General features: G+C 43.8%; 1 protein-coding gene across 10 annotated transcripts in view; it reads left to right on the top strand.

Moving 5' to 3' along the window:
- Positions 1-23,207, top strand: part of CALN1 (calneuron 1) — a 633,346-nt gene that overhangs the window by 117,174 nt on the left and 492,965 nt on the right. Inside the window, exon 1 of one of the 10 annotated variants that reach the window (XM_074328469.2) lies at positions 13,689-14,399. The exons of the other annotated variants lie outside the window; for them this stretch is intronic. The gene's annotated coding sequence lies outside the window, so the exon portion shown is untranslated. Of the gene's footprint in view, positions 1-13,688; positions 14,400-23,207 lie in introns of those variants that run through there. 10 annotated transcript variants of the gene reach the window in all.

Raw genomic sequence — 23,207 nt, 5'->3', positions numbered from 1 at the left:
TGATTTTTCTTAATTTGGCCCTGTCACCTGGCATGTTTGGCAACTTTTAATTAAATGTCAGATACTATATTTGAAAAATTGCAGTGGCTCTACACTTTGTTCTCTCCCCTCAGAGAGATTTTAACTTTCATCTGGCAGGCAGTTAGGGTAGATGTAGATCACCTTTTGCTAACCAATAATTGAGGTAATTTGAAAATGGATATGATTCTTAAGGCTTTTGGTTTGCTCTTAGTCTTAATGCATGTAGTCTGTCAAGAGCTTCAAATGAAACCTGGGGTGTTTATCAGTGCCCTTCCTGCTTGGTAGGTTCTAAACTCCAATTTTAGTTCTGTTGGTATTATGAAATTCCTGAGTATCCTCCTTCACTGTGTAGTCATTTAGCTGCTGCTTGGCTTCTTTTCTTTGCCTTTTACTGCGTGCAGCTTCAAATGAGGCAAATGCTTTAAGGTGGGAAATGGAGTAGAATGATGCTTTCCCTTTTCTAAAGTTTCCTGTCCTTTAGATTTCAGTCTCTCAGATCCCAGCTGTGTTGGTAGCACTGAAACCTGATTATTTTCTCTCTTTGCCTGTAATACTCTCAAAATCTCTGAGATATTCCTTTCCTTTTGGCCCTTTGGTCCAATGCGACTTGGAAATCAGCTTATGTTTCAAAAGGAAGGGCGGTAGAGAATGTCAGGTTAACCCCAATGCATTTCTCTTCTTTCTGGGTTCTTGGCCTCATTCTCGATTTCTTAACTTTGATTCCATTTTTTTTTTTTTTTAAGATTTTGTGGGGTTTTTTATTTTTATTAATTTCAGGTGCACAAGACAAAGTAATACTTAGACGTTTATCATTTATATCCCTCACACTGTGTGAACCCCCCTCCCTCCATCCACTATTCCTCTGACATCGCACAGAACCATTACATTTCCACTCTCTATTCCTAATGCTGTACTCCGCTTCTTGTAAGTATATACATACATACAGACAGACAGACAGACAGACAGATAGATAGATATACATACATATCTATATCTATATCTATATCTATATCTATATCTATATCTATATCTATATCTATATCTATATCTATATCTATATCTATATCTATATCTATCTATATCTATCTATATCTATATCTATATAAAATTGTAGTTGACATTCATTATTGTTCAGCTTCAGCTTCAGGTGTACAGTGCAGTGATCAGGCATCCACATCATCCCTGAGGTGGTCTCCCAAATGGGACAAGTGTCCATTGGATACCCTATAAAATCTTTACAACATTGTTGATTACATTCCCCAAATTAATTTTCAAAACCCTGTGGCCATCTTGTGGTTACTGACTGTTTTCTAATCCCCTCACCTTCCCCCTTATCCCCAGCCCCCCTCCCATCTAACAACCCTCAGTTTTTCCTCTATGTCTCCAAAACAGTTTCTGATTAGTTCATTCACTTATTCTTTTCTTTAGATTCAACATATAAGGGAGATCATACGGTATTTGTCTTTCTCTTTCTGACTTATTTCACTTAACATAATGTTCTCTAGGTCCATCCATGTTGTTGCAAATGGTAAGATTTCTTTGTTCTTTATGGCTGCGTAATACTCCATTGTATAAATGTACCACAGTTTCTTAATCCAGTCATCTACCGATGGGCATTTTGCTTGTTTCCATGTCTTGGCTATTGTGTATAATGCTGCAATAAACATAGGAGTGCATAAAGATTTTTGAATTAAAATTCTGGATTTCTCCAGATAGATACCTAGGAGTGGAATTGCTGGATCTTAAGGTAGTTCCATTTTCAGATTTTTGAGATACCTCCATACTGTTTTCCATAGTGGCTGCACCAATCTGCAATCCCACCAACAGTGCACAAGAGTTCCCTTTTCTCCACATTCATGCCAGCACTTGTTGTTTGTTGATATATTGATGATAGCCATTTTGACTGGGATGAGGTGGTATCTCATTGTGGTTTTTATTTGCATTTCTCTGATGGTTAGTGAGGTTGAGCATTTCTTCATATGTCTGTTTGCCATATGTATGTCCTTTTTAGAAAAATGTCTCTTCATGTCCTCTGTCCATTTTTTAATTGGGTTGTTTGTTTTTTTGGAGTCGAGTTGAGTGAGTTTTTTTTATAAATTTGTGATACTAACCCCTTACCAGATATATCATTGGCAAATATCTTTTCCCATTCAGTAGGATCCCTTTTTGTTTTATTGATGGTTTCCTTTGCTGTGAAAAAACTTTTTAGTTTGATGTAATCTCACATGTTTATTTTTTCTCTTACTTCCCTCGCGTGAGGGGATATATCAGTAAAAATCTTACTCCGGGTAATGTCTGTGAAGTTTCTTCCTATATTTTCTTCTAGGAATTTTATGGTTTCAGATCTTACATTTAAGTCTTTAAGCCATTTTGAATTTATTTTTGCATATGGTGTAAGGAGGTGGTCCAGCTTCATTTTTTTGCATGTGTCTGTCCAGTTCTCCCAGCACCATTTATTGAATAGACTGTCTTTACCCCACCGTACATTCTTGCTTCCATTGTCGTAGATTAAATGGCCATATAGGCATGGATTTTTTTCTGGACTCTCTATTCTGTTCCATTGATCTATGTGTCTGTTTTTATGCCAGTACCATGCTGTTTTGATTACTGTAGCCTTGTAGTATATTTTGATGTCAGGTATTGTTATACCTCCCACTTTGTTCTTATTTCTCATATTGCTGAGGCTATCCGGAATCTTTTATGGTCCCATATAAATTTTAGGATTATATGTTCTATTTCTGTGAAAAACATCGTTGGTAGTTTGATAGGAATTGCGTTGAATATGTATATTGCCTTAGGCATATGGACATTTTAACTATATTAATTCTTCCTATCTATGAACATAATATGTGTTTCCATTTATTTGTATCTTCTTTAATTTCTTTCTTCAGCATCTTATAATTTTCTGAGTACAGATCTTTTACTTCTTTGGTTAAATGTATTCCCAGGTATTTTATAGTCTTTGGAGCAATTGTAAATGGGACTGATTTTTAAATTTCTCCTTCTGATGTTTTATTATTGGTATATACAAATGCAACTGATTTCTGAATATTAATTTTGTATCCTGCTACTTTACTGAATTCATCTATCAGCTCTAATAGCTTCTTGGTGGAGTCTTTAGGGTTCTCTATATATAGTATCATGTCATCTGCATATAATGACAATTTTACTTCCTCCTTACCGATTTGGATGCCTTTTATTTCTTTTTCTTGTCTGATTGCTGTGGCTAGAACTTCCAGCACTAGGTTGAATAGAAGTGGAGAAAGTGGGCAACCTTGCCTTGTTCCTGATCTTAGGGGAAATGGTTTTAGCTTTTCCCCATTGAGTATGATGTTAGCTGTGGGTTTATCATATATAGCCTTTATTATGTTGAGATATGATCCCTCTATTCCCACTTTCTTAAGGGTTTTTATCATAAATGGCTGCTGGATTTTATCAAATGCTTTTTATGCATCTATCGATATGATCATGTGATTTTTAGTTTTAATTTTGTTAATTTGGTGTATCACATTAATTGATTTGCAGATGTTGATCCACCCTCGCATACCAGGGATGAATCCCACTTGATCATGATATATGATCTTTTTGATGTATTGCTGAATTCTGTTTGCTAATATGTTGTTGAGTATTTTTGCATCTATGTTCATTAGAGATATCAGCCTGTAGTTTTCTTTTTTTGTGGTGTCTTTGTCTGATTTTGGGATCAGGATGATAGTGGCTTTGTAAAAGGGTTTGGGAGTCTTCCCTCTTTCTGGATTTTTTGGAAGAGCTTGAGAAGAATAGGTGATAATCTTTTTTGAATGTTTTATAAAATTCACCTGTAAAGCCATCTGGTCCAGGGCTTTTTTTTGTTGGAAAATTGTTGATTACTGATTCAATTTCCCTGGTGGTAATCAGCCTATTCAGGTTTCCTGTTTCTTCTTGAGTTAACCTTGGATGGTTGTACACCTCTAGAAAATTGTCCATTTCTTCCAGATTGTCAAATATGTTGGCATATATTTGCCCATGGTAGTTTCTTAAAATTTTTTGTATTTCTGCGGTGTCTGTTGTCACTTCTCCCCTTTCATTTCTTATTTTATTAATTTGGGTCCTCTCTCTCTCTTTTTAAATGAGTCTGGCTAAATGTTTGTCAATTTTGTTTATCTTCTCTAAGAACCAACTCTTGGATTCATTGATCTTTTGTATTGTTTTTCTGGTTTCGATTTCATTTATTTCCGCTCTGATCTTTATTATCTCCTTCCTTGTACTCCCTTTGGGTTTATTTTGCTGTTCTTTTTCCAGATCCCTTAAGTGTGAAGATAAATTGTTGATTAGTGATGTTTCTTGTTTCTTTAGGTAGGCCTGCAATGCTATGCATTTCCCTCTTAGGACTGCTTTCGCGGCATCCCATAGATTTTGGGTCGTTGTGTTATCATTTTCGTTTGTCTTGAGATATTTTTTGATTTCTTCCTTCATCTCCTGGTTGACCCATTCATTATTTAGTAACATGTTATTGAGCCTCCAAAATTGGTGTGTCTTCCAGTTTTTTTCCTGTAGTTCATTTCTAATTTCGTAGCACTGTGGTCAGAGAAGACAATTGGTATGATTTCAATTTTCTTAAATTTATCAAGACTTGTTTTGTGGCCTAGCATATAGTCTATCTTGGAAAATGTTCCATGTGCGCTTGAGAAGAACGTGTATTCTGCAGCTTTGATTGAGAAGAACGTGTATTCTGCAGCTTTGGGGTGCATTGCTCTGAAAATATCGATTAAATCCAAGTGGTCCAATGTGTCATTTAAGGCCGTTGTTTCCATATTGATTTTCTGTCTGGAAGACCTGTCCCTTGTTGTCAGAGGTGTGTTGAAGTCCCCTACTATGATAGTGTTACTGTTGATCTCTCTCTTTATGTCAGTCAATATGTGTTTTATATATTTAGGTGCTCCTATGTTGGGTGCATAGATGTTTACTAGGGTTATGTCCTCTTGTTGGATCGATCCCTTTATTATTATATAGTGTCCATCTTTGTCTTTTAATATGTTCTTCATTTTAAAGTCTATTTTGTCACATGTAAGTATTGCAATGTCAGCTTTTTCTCATTTCCATTTGCATGAAATATCTTACTCCAACCCTTTACTTTCAGCCTGTGTGTGTCTTGATCTGAGGTGAGTCTCTTGCATACAGCATATACAAGGGTCTTGCTTTCTCATCCACTCAGCCACCCTATGTCTCTTGATTGGAGCATTAGTCCGTTTACATTTAAAGTGATTATTGTTAGGTACATAGATATTGCCATTTTAAAATTTGTAGTTAGATTGTTTTCATCTTTCTTCTATTTACAGAAGTTCTTTTAGTATTTCTTGCAATGCTGGCTTGGTGGTAATAAATTCCTTTAGCTTATTCTTTTCTGGGAAATTCTTTATCTCTCCATCAAGTTTAAATGATAGCCTTGCTGGATAAAGCAATCTAGGTTGTAGGCCTTTGTTTTCCATCACTTTGAGTATCTCCGGCCACTCCCTCCTGGCCTTCAATGTTTCTGTAGAAAAGTCATTTGATAGTCTTATGGGAGTTCCCTTGTATGTAACCCTCTGTGTTTCTCTTGCTGCTTTTAGGATACTCTCTTTATCTTTAACCTTTGCCATTTTAACTATAATGTGTCTTGGTGTGGACCTGTTTGGGTTTATCCTGGTTGGAACTCTCTGCACTTCCTGGGCTTGTATGTTGATTTCCTTCATCAGGTTAGGGAAGTTTTCAGACATTATTACTTCAAATATGTTCTCAATCCCTTGTTTCTTCTTTTCACCTTTTGGTATTCCTATGATGCGCATGTTGTTGCGCTTGATGTTATCCCATAGGTCTCTTAAACAATCTTCATTGTTTTTTATTCTTTTTTCTTTCTGTTGTTCTGTTTGGGTGATCTCTGCTAACTTGTCTTCTAAGTCGCTGGTTCGATCCTCTGCTTCATCTAACCTGCTGTTATTTCTGTCAAGTGAGTTCTTTGTTTCGGTAATTGTGTTCTTTAGTTCTAAATTGGTTGTTCATTATGATTTCTACATCTTTGTTTATGTCATCTCTAAGCTTCTTAAACATTCTTATCATCAGTGTTCTGAACTCTGTCTCTGATAGGTTGGTTACCTCTGCTTCATTTGGTTCCGTTTCTGGAGGTTTCTTCTGTTCTTTTATTTGGGACATGTTTCTTTGTTTCCCCATTCTGGCTGACTCTCTGTGTTTGCTTCGATGTATTAGGTAGATGCCCTAGAGTTCTTAGTTCTTGCTGGGTTATCTTGTGTAGTATGTGTCCTTTATATTTGACTTGCACTACTTCGTTCTTCTCCTCTGTGTGTGCTCCAAAGGTGACTCTTGTGTTGTGCATATTGTCCTGTTAAAGAAGATCTTTAATTGCTTTTCGCTTGTGAGTAGGTGGGGTTTACTCCTAGGCTGACTAGTTGTGAGACTTGGCTCTGTCCACCGCAGGGTGTCCTGTTGCGTGAGGGTTGACCACTTAAATGTGGTTTGGCCTCTATGGGCTCTTGTGCCTGTAGGTAATTACCTCTGGGTGTGTCACTCATACATCAAACCCGGTAATACTCTGGTTTGGTCTGGAGTTGGCCTTTGGGTATGTTGAATCTTGTGCCTCTTAAGCTGGGCCCTGGTAGGGCAATTTCAGAACAAAGCAAATCACCAAGCACAACAACAACAACAACAAAGGAAAAATCAAATACATTCACAGGTGAAAACAACTGACAACCCCCACTCAACACAGGCAAAGATATCAAATATATAAAGACAAAACAACACAAAACAAAACAAAAAGCAGCCCCAGTCTTGTCTTAAGCCCACCAAGTAATCTCCAGGTTGTCCTTTGCTGTACCAAAGAATCCTCTGTGTATTGTGCAGGCAGAGACAGTCACCTCGTGCCCAGAGTGATGTTGGGACTGCAGATTTAGATGCTTGGGCTGAAGGGTCTGGATGGTAGTTTCTACAAAATCAGTCCAGTTTCTGCCCTTGCCTGCACATATGTGCACTGAGAGTAGCACCAGCCCTTTGTCCAGTTCTCCTGAGTCTTAGGGCACTTCTTCTGTGTGTGTGTGTGTGTGTGTGTGTGTGTGTGTGTGGCGGGCGGGAGATTTCTGAGCTGCTGAAAGCCCAGAGCTGCATCTGCCGCTTACTGTTGATCCCTGGGAGTGCCTCCGCAGTTGTAATTGCCCTGCCCTAGGCAGGCCAGAAAGGGTGAGGGCCGGAGATGGAGGGGTCTTCTCTCTCCCAGCCCAGCCGTGTCACACTCTTCCCGCAGGCCAGAAAAGGTGGTGGCTGGGGGTGGAGGAGTCTCTTCTCTCCTAGCCCAGCAAAAAATCATACTCATCCCAGCCTCTTCCCTGGGTCAGAGCTGCATGCCAGTCTTCCCAGAGCCTGAGCACTAAGGCTCCTCTGTAATCTGACACTACTCCTCAGTTTAGGGGCCAGTTTAAGTCTCTGGAAGGGCAGGGGTAGGCTTGGAAGAGAGGGGGGAAGGGCCCAGGTATGGAGTTTGTGTCCTTTGTCCGGCCTAGGGCCCAACTGGAGGTGTCAGCTGAGGTTATTGCCTTAAATGCTGGATATGCTGCCCCCCTCGGTGGGAGAGATCAGATGCGGACCGGCCCGCACATGCAGGCCGCGTCTCCACTCCGCTTCCTTCCTTCTTTCCCTGTTCGCCCAATTTGCCCACCTTCAAGTAATCCTTTCACGAGTGTCTTAGCTGTTCTGCGTGACGAGCAGAGAGTCCTTTGATGGGTTATAGATGTCCCGTTTGTGATAAGATCCAGAGGAGAACTCAAAAAGTGCACTCTGCTGCCGCCATTCCTATGACGTCACCTTGATTCCATTTTTTTATTGGCTAAGACAAGTCTTTGAGTATTTTTTCCAGAAAAAGTTAAAAACCCATTTATTTTCTCACCCTTTTCTTTGCAAGATATTTTTCCATTACTTTCATACGTGATAGCAGCCTAACTGAATGTGTGAGTACTGGAGGAGATCATTTTACAATCTAAGTTTTTTGGTTCATTTTTCTTCTGTGGTCTAGTGTTACATACAACTCCTGAAGTCAAATTTGATTTTGTTCCTTTGTTGATAACTTGTTCTTTCTTTGTTGATAACTTGAATTTTTCTTAATCCTGGACATTAAAAGAATTATCAGCACATAGGCCAAAATAATCTCTTTTTATTAACAATCCTGTAACAAAGTGAACCCTTAGGTTTTTTTTTTTTTTTTTTTTTTTGGGCAATGTGTTATTTTTCTTGTAGGTATGCACTATATATTTATTGCTTTGAAATAAAATAAATACAGGGCATTTTTCTCATGTTTTAAAATATTAAACCAATATTAAAATATTTGTTGTAGAACATTCATATAAAGTATATCTAAAAATTAGATGTCCCCCTAATACTGATTTTCCAGAGTTAGTCAGGTAACAGGTAGCATTCTGATTGTATTCTGTGCAGATAGATTATGTATGTATTGATGCTACATACAAGCTTTCTTTTTTAAAAATGGTATCGTACACATTATTTTACAATTTGATTTTTGCACTTTACAGTATAGTTAGAACATCTTTCCAAGTTAACAAATTTTTCTGGTTATCTATTGCTGCATAACAAATCATCCCAAAATTAAGTGCCTTAAAGTAAAAATTTATTACTACTTCTTTTAGTCTGTGGCGCAGGAATTCAGACAGGGCACAGTGGAGGTGCTACAATATATGAAACTTCAGCTGGAATGACTCTTACAGCAGGTGCTAGAATAGCTGGGGACTGGTCAGATCTCTCTCTCTCTCCCTCCTTCTCCTTTTCTCTCTCTCTTTCTCCCCTACCCCCATCTCCTTCCCTTCACACAGCCTCTGCATACTGGTAGCTTGGGGCTGCTTCACAGTATGGTGGCCTTCGGGTAATTGGACTTCTTAAATGTTGATTCAGGGCTCCAACAGTGTTCAGGGACAGGAAATGAAAGCTTCCAGTTTCTGAGGTCATAGGCCTGGAAACTGGCACAAAATAACCTTTTCATTCTATTAAAGAAGTAACAGATCCTGTCCAAGTTTAAGGTTAGAGAGATATAGATACCAACTCTTGAGGAGAGAGAATTTGGGGCCATATTTAATTCATCATAGTAAAAAATTATTTACATTCTTCCAATATGAAAAATAGCCAGAAAAATCCCAAAGCTTCAAAAAGTCTCATCTCCCTGTGACACCAGGCTTGTCTTGAGGTCCTGGCTCTGTTCATCTAAAGCAGGTCCATTTGGATGAGCCTCCTTGGGTGAAGGTCTTCTCAATTTGAAGATCTGTGAACTAAAGAGACAAGTTATTTACTTTCTCCTCTCCCCTAAACACCTAACATATACCAGTGAGGCAATAGACATCCCATTCAATAAGGGAGGTATTTTTTGTAGCAGTCACTGGTTAATAGCAATTCTGAAATCCATGTGGGGACATGTCATCAGTTCCTTAATTAGGGCCCGATCCTGCTTTTGGGGAATGATTCTCTAGCTCTTGGCTCACCTTTTGGGCTCTTGGTTCCACTCTCTGAGTCATTTCCCTCTTCTGTTAGAAATGGCCTGTTTACAGCCTGTTTATTGCCTCTTGGATTGGGGATCCAGAGGCCTCCTTTCGTTTTGTACTGTCTCTCTCCCTTCAGTCCCTAGCTAGTATACTTTCTTTAAAAACATTGAAGGCTTCTTGTGATTCAAATTGTAATGACCCATTAGACAAAAACCATATTTATAAATCTATAAACATGAGCCTTTTTTTATCTTCAGCCTCCAGTGAGGCTGTTGAGGGACCACATCTCTAAGATCCTTAGAAGCTCTTTTTATTCTTTCAGGTTCAGTGTACAAAATAATGTAATAGTTAGACATTTACCCCCCTCACTAAGCAGTAACTCCCCTCCCCCAATCTACTACCCCTCTGGCATCGTATATAGTTGTTACAATTCCATTGACTGTGTTCCCTACGCTGTACTCCACATCCCGTGACTATATATATATTAAATTATACTTGACATTCATTGTTATTCAGCTTCAGCTTCAGGTGTACACTGTAGTGATCAGGCATCTACACCTTCCATGAAGTGGTCTCCCTAATAAACAAGTGCCCATCGGATTCCCTACAAAATCTTTACGTTATTGATTATATTCCCCAAAGCGACTTTCATACCCCCGTGGCATTCTTGTGGTTACTGATTATGCTTTCTAAACCCCTCATCTTCTCCCTCATCCCCACCCCCCTCCCATCTAGCAACCCTCTGTTTTTCCTCTGTATCTCTGAGACTGTTTCTGATTAGTTTGTTCATTTAGTCTATTCTTTAGATTCCACATATAAGTGAGATCATAGGGCATTTGTTTCTCTGTCTGACTTATTTCACTTAACGTAATGTTCTCTAGGTCCATCCATAGCAAATGGTAAGATTTAATTCTTTATGACTATATTTATTGCAGTGCTATTCACAATAGCCAAGACTCAGAAACTCTTTTAAGCATGCCCTCAATATGTGTGAGGTGTTAACAAAGGATCTTACAGCCCCATCCTTAACTTAGTCTTTATCCAGAGACTAATTTATTGCCCTGGATTTGAAGTTTTTGCCTGGAGATACCAGAATGAGAGTTATCCTTTCTGACCCAGGAAGTCCTTTCCTGGTTCTTTCCATTTCCTCTAAATTCTATTCCACCACCCCACCACCCCAAACAAAACAAAACAAAAGTTTCTTCTTTAATTCATCTCCGCTTGTCTTTTAGCATAGGCATTTAGAAAAACTCATTTGGCACTTGCCGCATTCAACTTAGAAATGTCCCTAGTCAGATTCATGAGTTTATTAGGTATTCTTTCCATTTGTCGCATTATTATAGGCCACAGTTTTGCTAACTGTCCTGTCCTGTGAGTACAGAACTCAAGTGCTCTTTTCTCCAACTTCCATGAACAGTTTCCTTGGTGTCCTTCAAATCTTTTCCAAGAATCTTCCTGAGGCCCTTGCAGCTTTTCCTAACAGTCTTTCAAGGCATTTCTAGCTTCCGCCCATTGTCCAACTCCATAGCCAGTGTTTTAAGTTTTTGTTACAGCAGCACTCTGCTTTCAGATATCAAATTTTGTTCTCATTACCTGATGCTGCCTAACAAACCACTCTGAAACCTCTTGCCACAAAGTTGAGAATGTGCCTTGGAATGTGCATTCTATACTCTGTATTTTGATGGAATGCATGGAAAACTTTACCTTTTAGCATACACTTGCCCAAATGATTTTTCTTTTTCTGCCTATTTCTATTCAGAATACAACAGACCTCTTCATCACTTTCTACCCTTGGCTGTTTTGGGCACTGGAAATAGATGTATTTGCTGGAGGTAAAACAGAAGAAGGAAGACTAGGAGAAGGGAAGAGGCAGAGGCAAGAGTGACTTTGGCCATGTCAAAAAATGATTACCAGGTGGTAAGACAGCAATCGTCCAGGTGTCTGATTTGTGTACCTCTGATCTCTGAAGCTAGAGGCAGGCAGAACAAAGTTAATCCTCACTCCTACGGAGCTGTTTTCTGGAGGTCTGAATTATTCTGGGTTAAAGAGAGTACTTAGGCTAAATCCAGGTACAAATGCAAGATAAAGGGAAGTTGCTTCTACCCATTTTGTTCTATGCTGTTTTAAGCTTCCATTCTGACAACTGGTGCAAGATTTTCTTTGGCATTTTAATAGGAAGGAGCTGACACATTTTGAACCTTAATAAATATATTTTGAACAAATGAATAAAAGTTAGAGCAAGGGTATCAGGGCTTCTGAAACTGCAACTCCCTTAACCTGTCTCAAAATTGTCATAGAGGGTGAGAACTGGGAAAACTGCATTTGACATGCTCACCCAAGTCTGTCATCTGACTTCTATAGTTTTTGAGGTCCCCTGGGCTTAGTAGCCTTGATTTTCCCCCCCAAGGTAATGTCTTTGAGATGTGTCAATTACTTACTAATAATGACAACAGCCAACATGAAAGCTTATTTTATGCGTGGAACTGAGTTAGCTGAGGGAACTGCTATTCATGTTACCACATTTAATCTTTACAACCAACTTATCGGGTAAATACCAGAATCATTCCCATTTTAAAGATGAGGTCAGTTGAGATTTAGAGAGAACAAACAACTTACCCAAATTCATACAGGCATACCTGAGGGCAGATAACTTCTGCCAGAAGTGTCCAGCCCTGGTTAAATGGTGACCCATGCATTCTATCATGTGTATATAGACTTGCCAAAGGGCTTCGGTGACCCAGTTACCATCCAGAAAGTTTCAAACAATTGCTTAGAGAAGCAACAGATTGTTAGATGATGCAACTTTCATCCACACTAAGAGATCAGAGGGAGAGGTCATCCTGAGATCCCCCAAATCTATTAGTTCATCTCCCCACGACACTTCATGGAAAACCCTGGAAATGCCTTCAGTGCACATCTTTGAACTATGTACATAAGACTCAGCCTCCAGGGGCTCAAGAAAGTTATTAGATAATTTGAAGGTAGGACTGGTACAAGAAAAAATAGTCCTAATACAGGGGAGCAAATGCTAAATGGCAAAAGTGTGGTACCCACGATGAGTGCTACAGGGACTCAGGAACCACACCCAGCTGCAAGCCAGGAGGTACCCATGAGGAGGGGACCTGATTAATTTGTGCCACCGGCTGGCAGTGTCAGTGCCCACACTTCCTTGGCAGCTGTACCAGCCAGTAGAGAGATGATGGTTGAGATGTTAGATGAGATGCTTGTGACAGTATTGCCTGCTTCATTCTTGATCGGTGTAAGAATTTTTATGCTATAGCTTTTCTTTGATTCTGGGAATTGGAGGCATCTGAGCTCGTGAGCAGTCTTTCTGCCACTAGAATGGGAGAGAAATGGCGGACCGTGGAAAGGAGGGTGCCGTAAGGAAAGACTAGCCTGCTCCAGCCAGTTGGGTTGTTCCCTTCGCCCTCGGCACACCCAGGGAGGAGCAGAAAGGAACTGGCAGGCCTTTGACTTTGTCTATGGGGCAGTCTGAGATCCATCCCGCTATTTTGATTTTGATTTTTACTTGACAACACAAACCTTTGTTGCACTGTGCATTCTGTCAACTTCTGGGCACACGAGAGGCAAACAAGTGGGGATCAGGAAAGGTGACTGGAGACTCTAAGCTAGTGTGCTGCCCTTTAGGCTTGGGGCAGAAGAGAAAAAGGGTCTGTCTGCGAATGGACTTGGCAGATAGTGTTCGAGATTTCTAGCTCACACCTGTGTGGAAGCACCCCTGCCCCGCATCAAATCTATTATTTGACCTTGGAAGGAGAAATGGGAGCAAATCACGTGTTTTCAGGACCCAGGGTAGCGGGATGAGAGGGTGGCAGGCGGTGGCCGAAGAAAGACATGCCTCGCTAGATAGCGGTAGTGGTGGCACGCCGAATTCTCCATCTCCTCCACCGGTTTTGGCCGCCCGGGCACGGACGCAGGTGTGATTGTGGCCCAGAGGTGTGGGCGCCGGGGATGAAGTAAAGGTGGGGGTCGCCTGGGTGAGTTATCCAATACCGAGGAACAGCAGTTTGCCGGAGTTAACGTGGGCTGCTTTTTTGGGGAGGCAAGGAAGCAGGACAGTCGGCCAAGCTTCATTCAGCTCGCCCCCCGCGTGTGCCTGTGTGCGCGCGCTAGTATGAGTGCGCGCGCGCCGAGGCGTTCCTCAGGTTGCGCTGCCTGGAAACCGAGGGAGCTATTGGCGAAGCGCCGGAGTGGGGGCGGGGGCTCCCCAGCCTTCGGAGAAGCCGGGAGCGGGCGGCCGAGGCGAGCCCTGAACCCCGGCTCCCGGCGCGGGCGAAGGCAGAGCCGGGCGGGCGCTGAGGGCGGCCTCCAGGCTCTGGGGGGCCCGCCGAGGAGGAGCTGGGGAGGAGGCCGGAGCTACATGGAGTTTCCAGGGCGCGCAACTCCGGCGGGGCCTCGGCCACTGGGCTCCGGGGCGCAGCGAGGCAGCCGCGCACATGGGCTGAGCCCGCGCGCCGGAGCTCTGCACGGCCAGCGGGAGCGAGAGGGGTAGAGGAGCGCGCTGTGCCGGGGTGCGGGGCAAGAGTCCCCAGACGGGCGCCGAGGACAAGGACAGGGAGGCACGCGCCCAGATCGCGCTCGGAGCCGACGAGGGGCTCGCGCCGGCCCGGCGCGCGCTTGGGGAGCGGCCCGGGGCGCCGTGGGAGCCGGCGGCAGCGAGGATGCCGGTGCGGGGACGCGGCTGCTGGCTGGGGGTGTGAGCGTGCGGCCGAGCGCTGCCCGCCGGCGCCCGCATCCGCGTCGCCCCCTCCCTGCGGGCCTCTGAGGGAGCCCCCCGCGCCGCGCAGAGGAGCCTCGGAACCCGGGCTTGGGGGCTGCGGGCCCGTGCGGCCGGCCCCGGCCCAGCGAGAGGTGAGTGCTCCCGCCCGCTCTCTCCCACCCACAGTCCCTCCTTCGCCTCCCGCCTCGGTCCTCGCCCCTCTCCGTGGTGCCCAAAGCCCGCGGCTGTCGCGGGCCCCTGTCCCCGGAGTGGGCGGTCGGGCGGCGGACAACGCCTCCCATACCTGTTGGCCTGGGCAAAGGGCACCTCAGCTCGCCCGAGCCACCGTGCTCCCCCGTGGGGTGGCTCCTGGACGCCCTCCCGGGGGCGTGGGGCTAGGGAAGGGTCGCGGGTGTCCCACTCGCTTGTCCCGGAGCTGTGCGGGCTGCAGGCTGGAAGCCGGGGTCCCGGGCGGTGGGAAGGGAAGGGAGGACAGGGGAGCCGCCACCGCAGCCCAGGTGGGAGAGCAGCACGGCTTCTAGGTCTTCGGGAAGCCGAGAGTCATGGAGATCGCGCGAGGCGAGAGGCAGAATTCCCTCCACCTCCAGCCCCCAGCGCGGGCTGCTTGCCTTTCTGAGCGCACGCTCCTCGCAGCCACCCGCCCGGGATCCGGGGCCCTGCGGAGTGCGGGATAACTGGCGAGGTCTCCGGCAGCCCAGCCTGGAACTTGGCTGCAGCTCCTCTGGCCCCTGGGCCCCAAGCAGCTCCGATGGTTCGGCGCCTGGGCAGTTTAGGTTGAAACGCGTGTTCCAGCCTCTCCGGACTGGCGCGACGGGGAGTGAACTTCTTTAGACTTGGCCTGAGGGCGCCTAGGCAGCAGCAGGTAGTTCAGGGGCGGGGGGTGGGGGGGCTTAGAGAGAGCGGGGACGCCTCACGCCGACGGGGTGGATGGTGGTGCACAGCCTGCATGGAGGGCTCCGTTTTTGCCTTCTAGGCGCCAGCCACGTGCGTCCTCTGCCCCCACCCGCAGGAGCATTTCCCACTGCTCTTTTTTTTCCCCTTTGGGGAGGGGTATGTGAGGAAGACACCTTCCTTGCCATCGGTTTGAAGCCCTTAGCTCAGGCGAACAGGTGACTGCAGTTCCTTAGATGCCAGGACTGGAGCATCGTCCCCAGGCCCTGAACCTGTTTTTCACAGAAAAGGAGACTTTCCTGGGCTTAGGGACTAGCAGCTCGGTGCTGACTGTGTGGCTGTCTCGGGTCGTGAAGTCTGATTAGTGTTAATAATAACTAATTGTAGAGTAAGAGCAGCCTCGTGAGAAAAGGGAGGTGACTTCTAGAAGAATGGTTAGATTTCTGCCCTCCATGTCCAGACACACCCAGCATGTGTGCAAATGCGAAAACTCAACTCTCAGGATTTCCATATTCTGCTTCTTTAACTGCTGACTTTCAGTCAAAAAGACTGAAAATCTTTTTCAATTCAGGCAGCAGAGCTTTGGAAGGGGTTTTAAAGCCATTTGGTGTGAAATTTTCTTGAGGCTAGAGCAGGACAGTTTTTCTTTCGTCTTTTTTTTTTTTTTTTTTTTTTTTTTTAAATCAAAGCCAAACACCAGTTCTCCTTTTTGGCTTGTTGGTGGTTTTTATTTCATCTTTGTGGGATGGAAGAAGGAGTGTTGGGACCAGAAGAAGGAAGTGTTTGTGGAGTCCCAATTTTATTTGCTACTTGTTTGTTTGAGGCTTTGACTGAAGCCTAAGTGGCAACTGAGATCTCCCCTGCGCTGGCAGCTCTGGGGACACCAAGTTTAGGGTTCATTCCTGGGTGCCAGGAGCTGCACACTTTGCTAGTCCCTTAGGCAGTCAGTGGTGGCCCCATGGATGCCCCTGGGTTGCCTTCCCCCAGTGGCCTGCCCTGCTGGAAGCCTGGCAGCGTGGCCCCCCCTTCTGAGTTCACTGCAGACCTGTGGTTTTGTGTCACTAGCTGCCTGAGAACGGCTATGTTTACTGAGAACCTGGTCCACAACACTGAAGTTGGTTATTGGATATATCCAAGTGGAGTAATGAAAACAAAACTCTGGAAATCCAATCCCTAGGATATTTTATTGGAGGAGCGCTAAATCCTCTTAGAATTGTTCACCAAGATCACCTTTGTCTGAACTCTGAACATCACCACTGCCAGTAACCAGGCCTTCAGTGAGGGTGCTTTTTTAGAAAGAACATAATTTAAGTCAGCTGGTTCTGTGGAGAAAATGATGGGCAAAACTTGATGAAGACACACCACTCCTTTTCCTCTCTAAGAGGTGGTGGGGGATTGGGGTGGAATGAGGGTGTGTGTGACAGCTGCTTGTGTAAGTTTGCCATTTATCTCCACTGTGGGAGCCTTCTGGTCAGTGCTTAATATCGGGCAGGGTTGGGCTCCCATATAGAAATTTCTTTTCCATAGCGAGTGGACAGTGTGCTTGTGGGTCACCAGCCAGGGATAGAGGTGTCTGTGTGCTGCTTGCTTCCTGAGCCTGCAGTCCAGGCTTTGCCCGCCCACTGCACTACTGACAGTCTATGCAGTGCTCCTTGGGTGGCAGAAGGGGGCGCTAATTCTTACATTGGGAGGAATTCTGGGGGCTCGGTTAGAACTTTGGACATTTAAGGTCTTTGAAGACCCTCTTAATTCAGATTTCTGAGCCCCTACTTGGCGTGAGACACTTTCACACGTTTGAGCTCATATAACCCTCATTTTTCATATTTGGAAACTGACGCCACTGGAGGGTAAATGACTTTCTTGGGGCTGCTTAGTTTGTGGTTAAGAGGTAGAGTTATGGTTTGATTCTAAGAGGCTAGGCTTTCTTATTCTAAGTCTAGGGCTCTTTCCACACTGCTGCTTAGGATCTGAAGAGTATTTTAGTAACCTTTGACCTTCAGTGCCTCTTTTAAAGTCAGACCCATAGTGGGTGCCCTGTCTGTGTTTGCTGAGCGAATCTAGGTCAGCGTCTCATTCCTCATTCCTGACGAGGAACCTCAGGCAAAGGAGGAGCTAGGCTTTGTGCAGTGGGTCAGGAGAGGAGGCCCTGCGCCCCCGCAGAGGCCCACACTCCAGCCATGTGAGGTTCTGCCCAGATTGGTTTGATTATAGGCTGCAGCTTCTTTGTTTGTTTGCATGTTCCCTATCTGTGCCCACATTAGTGGGTGGCATCTTTGCCCTTCAGTTGAGGCTTAAACTAATGTCAGAGTACCTGAAGTATCCTTTCATGATGGGGAACCATTAAGCAGTGCAATGAGCAGTAGTCTCCGATGCTTGTTAAAATCGTGTGTGTCCTGGCTCTCAAGCAATGAAACCATCCTCCAGGATGGCAGAGCCTAGCCTGATCTCTTGGTCACTCAGTTTGAGGGTAATTCTGAGTGTGGTTAAAAAGGAGAACAATGAAAACACAATTAGGGTTTTTAAAGCGAATTATGTTTTTAATTATTTAAACAGAATCATCTAACAAATGGTTAGTTAATACATCATCTAACAAAAATGTATTCAATGCCTAGTATGTGGTATGGATATTGAAATGAATATGACATAGTTCCTGTCATCAAAAAAATTCACAGATGAATGATGAAGGCAGACCATGTGTTAGGGGTACACGTTTGTGAGCAGAGACTGCATGCATCTAGCGTAGGATGTGAGTGCTGTCTGAGCTGAGCTTAAAAGGTGATTATGAAGTGGTCACCCTTAAATGGGTATTCCATTGCAGAGGAAATAGGGTGGGCACCGGGTGAGAGATGAGAAAACATATAGAAAATATGAGGAAGCAGTTGGTAGCTTGGAGCTCTGGTGCTTAAAGGTTGAGGCAGGGAGTGACAAGAGAAGAGGCTGGAATGATAGATGGGAGCCTTTGGTCAGGGCCAGGGACTCAGCATTTCGCTGTTAGGGGGCAAGCAGCATGGTCCAATTTGAGTTTTAGGTAATTCTGGTTGGGGACCTCGTGGAGAATGGATTTGGCAGTGAGAACACCAGAGGTGTGAATACCGCTGAAGCGGCTGGTGCTGAGGCTGTGATGGGGGTATGGAGCAGAAGAGATGGACTGGGCAAACATTCAGGAGAATTATCAGTTAGGGTTCTTGGGTTGCAAGCAACAGAAGCCAGCTATGGCTAACAACTAACGCAAACAAAGAGAAAGTATTCCCAGTACTGATGGGAACTCAGAGGGTTGAAGGCACGTCCGAAGAGCCAGGCTTGGAGCAGACAGGAATTAGGCAGTTGAGGGGATCTTTATGGTGGGAATTGCCTACAGTTTCTCTCAGGTGATACTATGGAAGCAAATGATCTCCAGCCTTTCCTCTGTCAACACCATCCTCATCATCACTGTCATTGTCATCATCATGGTATTGTTCTGCTCCATTCGGAATGCTCAGAGGACATGTCCGCTTGGCATAGCTTTGGGTCTTATCTAGGAGCAGTTTTCTGAAAGGTCATTGGAAAGAGGAGAGCCAGCTTTCTGAAAGGAAACTGGAATGATATTGCTGAAAGACGGTGACTTAGAGTTGGACAGGCCCTCCATAGGAGGGACAGTTGGCGAGACTTACTGATTCATTGACGTAGGAGTAGGAGAAAGGGAAAGGTATAATGTGACCACTGGGTTTCTAATTTAGGTAATGGGGTGGATCAACAACATGAAAGTGTGGCCAAGACTAAGTCACTTTTTATCCCACTGGCAGGGCTGTGGGCAGCTCTCTGTGATCAGGCTGCCTGAGAAGGTGACAGCTTATTTTATAGTCTCTTTAAGGGGCCATGTTACTCTCAATAAGGCCAGTTGAACTAATTACTTTGTCTCATTCCCCACAAACCTGGATACTTTGAAAACATTTTCGTTGGTTCAACCAATATTTATTATGCATCTCTGGCTTAGGTACTGGGGAACGTGGTAAATTAGACAGCGGTGGTATGCTCGATTCTAGTGGTGTCAGACAATAAAAAAATAAAAAAAGAAAAGAAAATTAGATGATGTAATAGAGACAGATGCAGTGGCTCCTTCAGATTGAGTGAGTGGTCAAGAAAGTTCTCACTGAGGAGCCATATTGAAGCTGGGTTAGTTGAGGGGACGATCTGGAGAAGAACTTCCAGGCAGTGTGAGCATCCAGTGCAAAGGTCCTGAGGTAGGAACAAGCTGGGTGCAGTAGAGGAATAGGAAGAAGGCTGGTGTGGCAGCAGATGAGTTCAGAGAACCTGGATAGTTCATGGGGTGGGGAGGAGCTCGGAGGTTACCCTGTAGAGTTTGAGTTTGATACTGAGTTTGATAGAAGCTGCTGGAGGGTTTTAAACGGGAGAGTAAAATGATTTAAATTTTGTTTTCAAAAGATCATACTGGCAGCTGTGCATTCTGTATACACTATCTTGGTACAGTAAAGCGAGTCTACCTATTAGGTTGCTGCAAAAGTAATTGCGGTTTAAAAGGTTAAAAAAAATGCAAAACCGCAATTACTTTTGCACCAACCTAATATTAGCGTGTAAAATGAAATGCGCGATGTTTAAGAGTAGCAGATGGAGAGAAAATGCTATGGTGACCTTAATTTAGTGGTTTCGAATGTACCAATTAAATGTGGGTACAGACAAAACCACATTTCTAGTATGATTTCAGTTTTGTTTAAAAACTTGGTGTAGAAGAATAATGGAAATAAATGGACTGAAAATGTTCACATGGCTTGTCCAAAGATGGCATTTTGAATGATTTTCATGTTTTGAAAATGAGCGCATATTTCTTTTATAATCACAAAAAATTGTTTTAAAATATAGACACTGATGACCACAAATGTCTTGAATGGGGTGTTGTGAGAACTATTATCTGCTAAACACTTTTTCCTACCATTTTATTTCTGGAAATTTTAATGTCAAAATCCTGTTGTCCTGGTTGGGAAAGAAATTAGGATGCTTATTTTGGACCCGCTGCCCCAATGAGTAGCTCTTTGTTTTATTCTTAAAAATATTTTTAGTTATGAAAGCAAACATTTTTTTAAAGGAATTAAAGCAATACAGAAATGTTGCATAAAAAATGAAAGTACCTTTCTGCACTCTTGTTCCCCAGACCTTAACATTTCCGTACATATGTTGTTAGATTGTTTCCTACGCATTTCAAATACATAACATCTATATTTTGTTGAAGGATTTTGAAATATTGCTGTAACACGTTACCCATCTCCAAATTACTCTCCAAAATTTCTTTCTCTACAGCTTGAACTCTAGCTTACCTTTCCTCCCTTGAAAGAAAATCATTAGGAAACTTGAACACATACCTTAGCTAGGAGAAACTGAATCTTGTCTTTTTAGTATTCAGAGTGTTCACTGAAAGCATACTTTTTATCCTTATAAAGAATAGGGCAATTAAATATTCATTAAAACTTAATTTCTGAGCATTTAAATATATTGCTCTACTATATGATGATTACAAATCATTTGCAGTTTTTCATTCACAAGTTAGCCAGTATGAAAACGTGGAAGTGCAAATTAGGGAGCTTAGCTAGTTATTTTGGTGACATATTTATTATAATGGATTCTATCCTTTGAAAACAGGAAGAGACCATTCCAAGATGTGTTACTTAGAGCCACTGGTGTGTCTGCATGGAGTCACCATGCAGACGGGGTTTGGGGATGAAGTGGCAAGAATGAACTGCCACAACTCAGTGTTAATGTAACTGGACAGGGTCAAGTTGGTCTCATGGGATTCAGCAGAATTACTACTTTCCAATCGTCATTTTAAATAAACACACCCTTTCTTGGAGAATAGAAGAGTGCATATGTGCTTAGAAGAGAAGGATTGGCGTTTAAGGGAGACCAGGGCCGTGGTTATCTCATTTTACAGATGGGAAAAATGAGGACCAGAGGGAGTAAATGATACGTGCTCTGTCAAACAGAGTCCATATGTTCAGCTAGTGCCTCTTCTCTATACTCAACAGTGCCTCTGTGTTGTTAGAAAATGAATTTATTTTAGCAAACCCAAGAATTAAGAGAGCACTCTGAACCTGATGAAAAATGGGAGGGTTTTGAGCTCTTCATTCATTCTGTAAAGTGCAGTCTGTTTGTGTTCTGATAATAGTCCTAACCACTGTGGAAACATTTTTATGGCCTGGTAAGAAACCTTGAACATCTGTACTGCACATTGATGCAGTTTTTCAGCCTTCAGCATTCCTACCGCATGTTCTTAAAACCAGCTCCTCTGTTGTTTAATCTGGTCATGGTTGACGATTCATTTTATTCACAGACATAGGAACACACATTCCATATCCGGCAGGAAGTGGCAAGTATTAATAGCAAACTTGCAGAGTACTTACTATGTATCATCAACCTCTGATTATTAGTATTTCCCCATTTTAAAGATGAGGAAATGAAGATGCAGCAAGGCTGGGTCAGTTGCCCAGGGTCCCAGGTGAACCTGTGGGGTGGGCACCACCACCATCACCATCTCACTCCGGAGACATGGGACTCAGTCCTTAAAATCTCCACTTTCCCTTGCGTCTTGAAGACAAGCAAGCTTTCTGTAAGAAAGATCAGGATCTGACTTTGTGCAGTCAGCCTTAACTATTTAAATCACTTTTTGCCTGGGAAAACTCATGGACATGGAGCTGCAAAGAGCTCTTATGGGGATCACATTTTCAAGTCTGTTGTGTGGGTTGCCCCCACAACACTTCCCTTCACAAGTCTTTTGCTGATAGCAGGTAGAGGACATCATCTGCCCTGAGCTGAGGGTGGTGGTTCTTGTTTCACTTCAAGACCCAACCTTCAAGTTCATTACGTGGGTGCTAACCAGCTTCTGAGCTCTGGTAGACTCAAGCTGCTGCTTTGCGGCTTAGCTCTTATGTTATCTTATAGCAAAGTTCTCTACTTCTCACACCCAAAGAGATGAATGCTTCTTTCAGCAACCCAGAAGCACAGAATCCACGGGGCCCTCGAAGGGCTAGAATCACAAAATTGAAAAGGAGGGAAGTATAAATGCTGGCAGATACTGTCAATGGGTCCTCACTCAGAGATCTTAGCCTTAAATTATTAGTTAGGATGCAAGCTGACCCAGAATTTTGCACACCAGAAAGGACTAAGCCCAGGGGCACTTGCAGTGGACTCTTCTCTTCCCTCTGTTTTAGCCTCTGGCCTGGGTATCTTATGTGCTTGGAGATCCCTGCATGACAGGTTTTGCTGAAAAAGAAAGTTCTGTCCTCTGATATGGAACTGCAGGTGCTGAGAGAGAAAGAGAGAGAGAGAGAGAGAGAGAGAGAGAGAGAGAGAGAGAGAGAGAGAGAGAGAACGCGCTAGTGCTGACAGGTGGCTTTCTCTGGGAGTGGCCACGTCCTGCAGGAGGTTGGAGGCTCAGGGAGTAACCTCAGATATGAAAGTAAATGCAAGAGGCAGGTACTGATTTGGGATGGTGACCCATCATCAAAAAGAACTCCAGAGAGTGGAGAGGGGCCCCTGTTGTATTCTGAGGAAAGGAGATATAGATCTTTCCAGCGGGAGGTCGACCGAACCTTTAGATTTGAGTTTTAGAACCTAAGTCAGAGAATTTTTCAGTGTTTCTCAAACCTTGCTGCACGTTAGAATCCCTGGGGAGCCTTTAAAAAGTCCCAATGCCCCATCACATCTCAGACAAGTGACGTGGGATTGCTGGGAGGCATGGCACCGCCTAGGTGATTCCATTGCAGACAGCTTGGAGAATCAGGGCTCTAGGACAACTTTTCTTGGGTGCCTTTGCAGATCGCCTGGGATCTTGTTCAAGTGCAAATTCTGACACCTTGTCTGGAGCAGGCCTCTAGCCTGCATTTCTCACAAGCTGTCCATGCTGCTGCCACCTCTCAGGGGCTGCAGTGGTGGCAGGGACCCGGTAGGAGAATCATGCTCCTGACTGAAAGCGTCACAGGGAGGGCTTCTGCAACAATTGCCTTTTCATGAGATCGCAGCATCTTTGGTTCATTCAGGGCAGGGCTGGAGAACAAGGGGCC

The sequence above is a fragment of the Rhinolophus sinicus genome, chromosome 3 (genome assembly GCF_057876585.1).
Source record: "Rhinolophus sinicus isolate RSI-liver-muscle chromosome 3, RSI-T2T, whole genome shotgun sequence".
NCBI classification, from domain to species: domain Eukaryota; kingdom Metazoa; phylum Chordata; class Mammalia; order Chiroptera; family Rhinolophidae; genus Rhinolophus; species Rhinolophus sinicus.
Note: the sequence above shows the minus strand (reverse complement) of the source record. Positions and strands in the feature narration are given on the sequence as shown.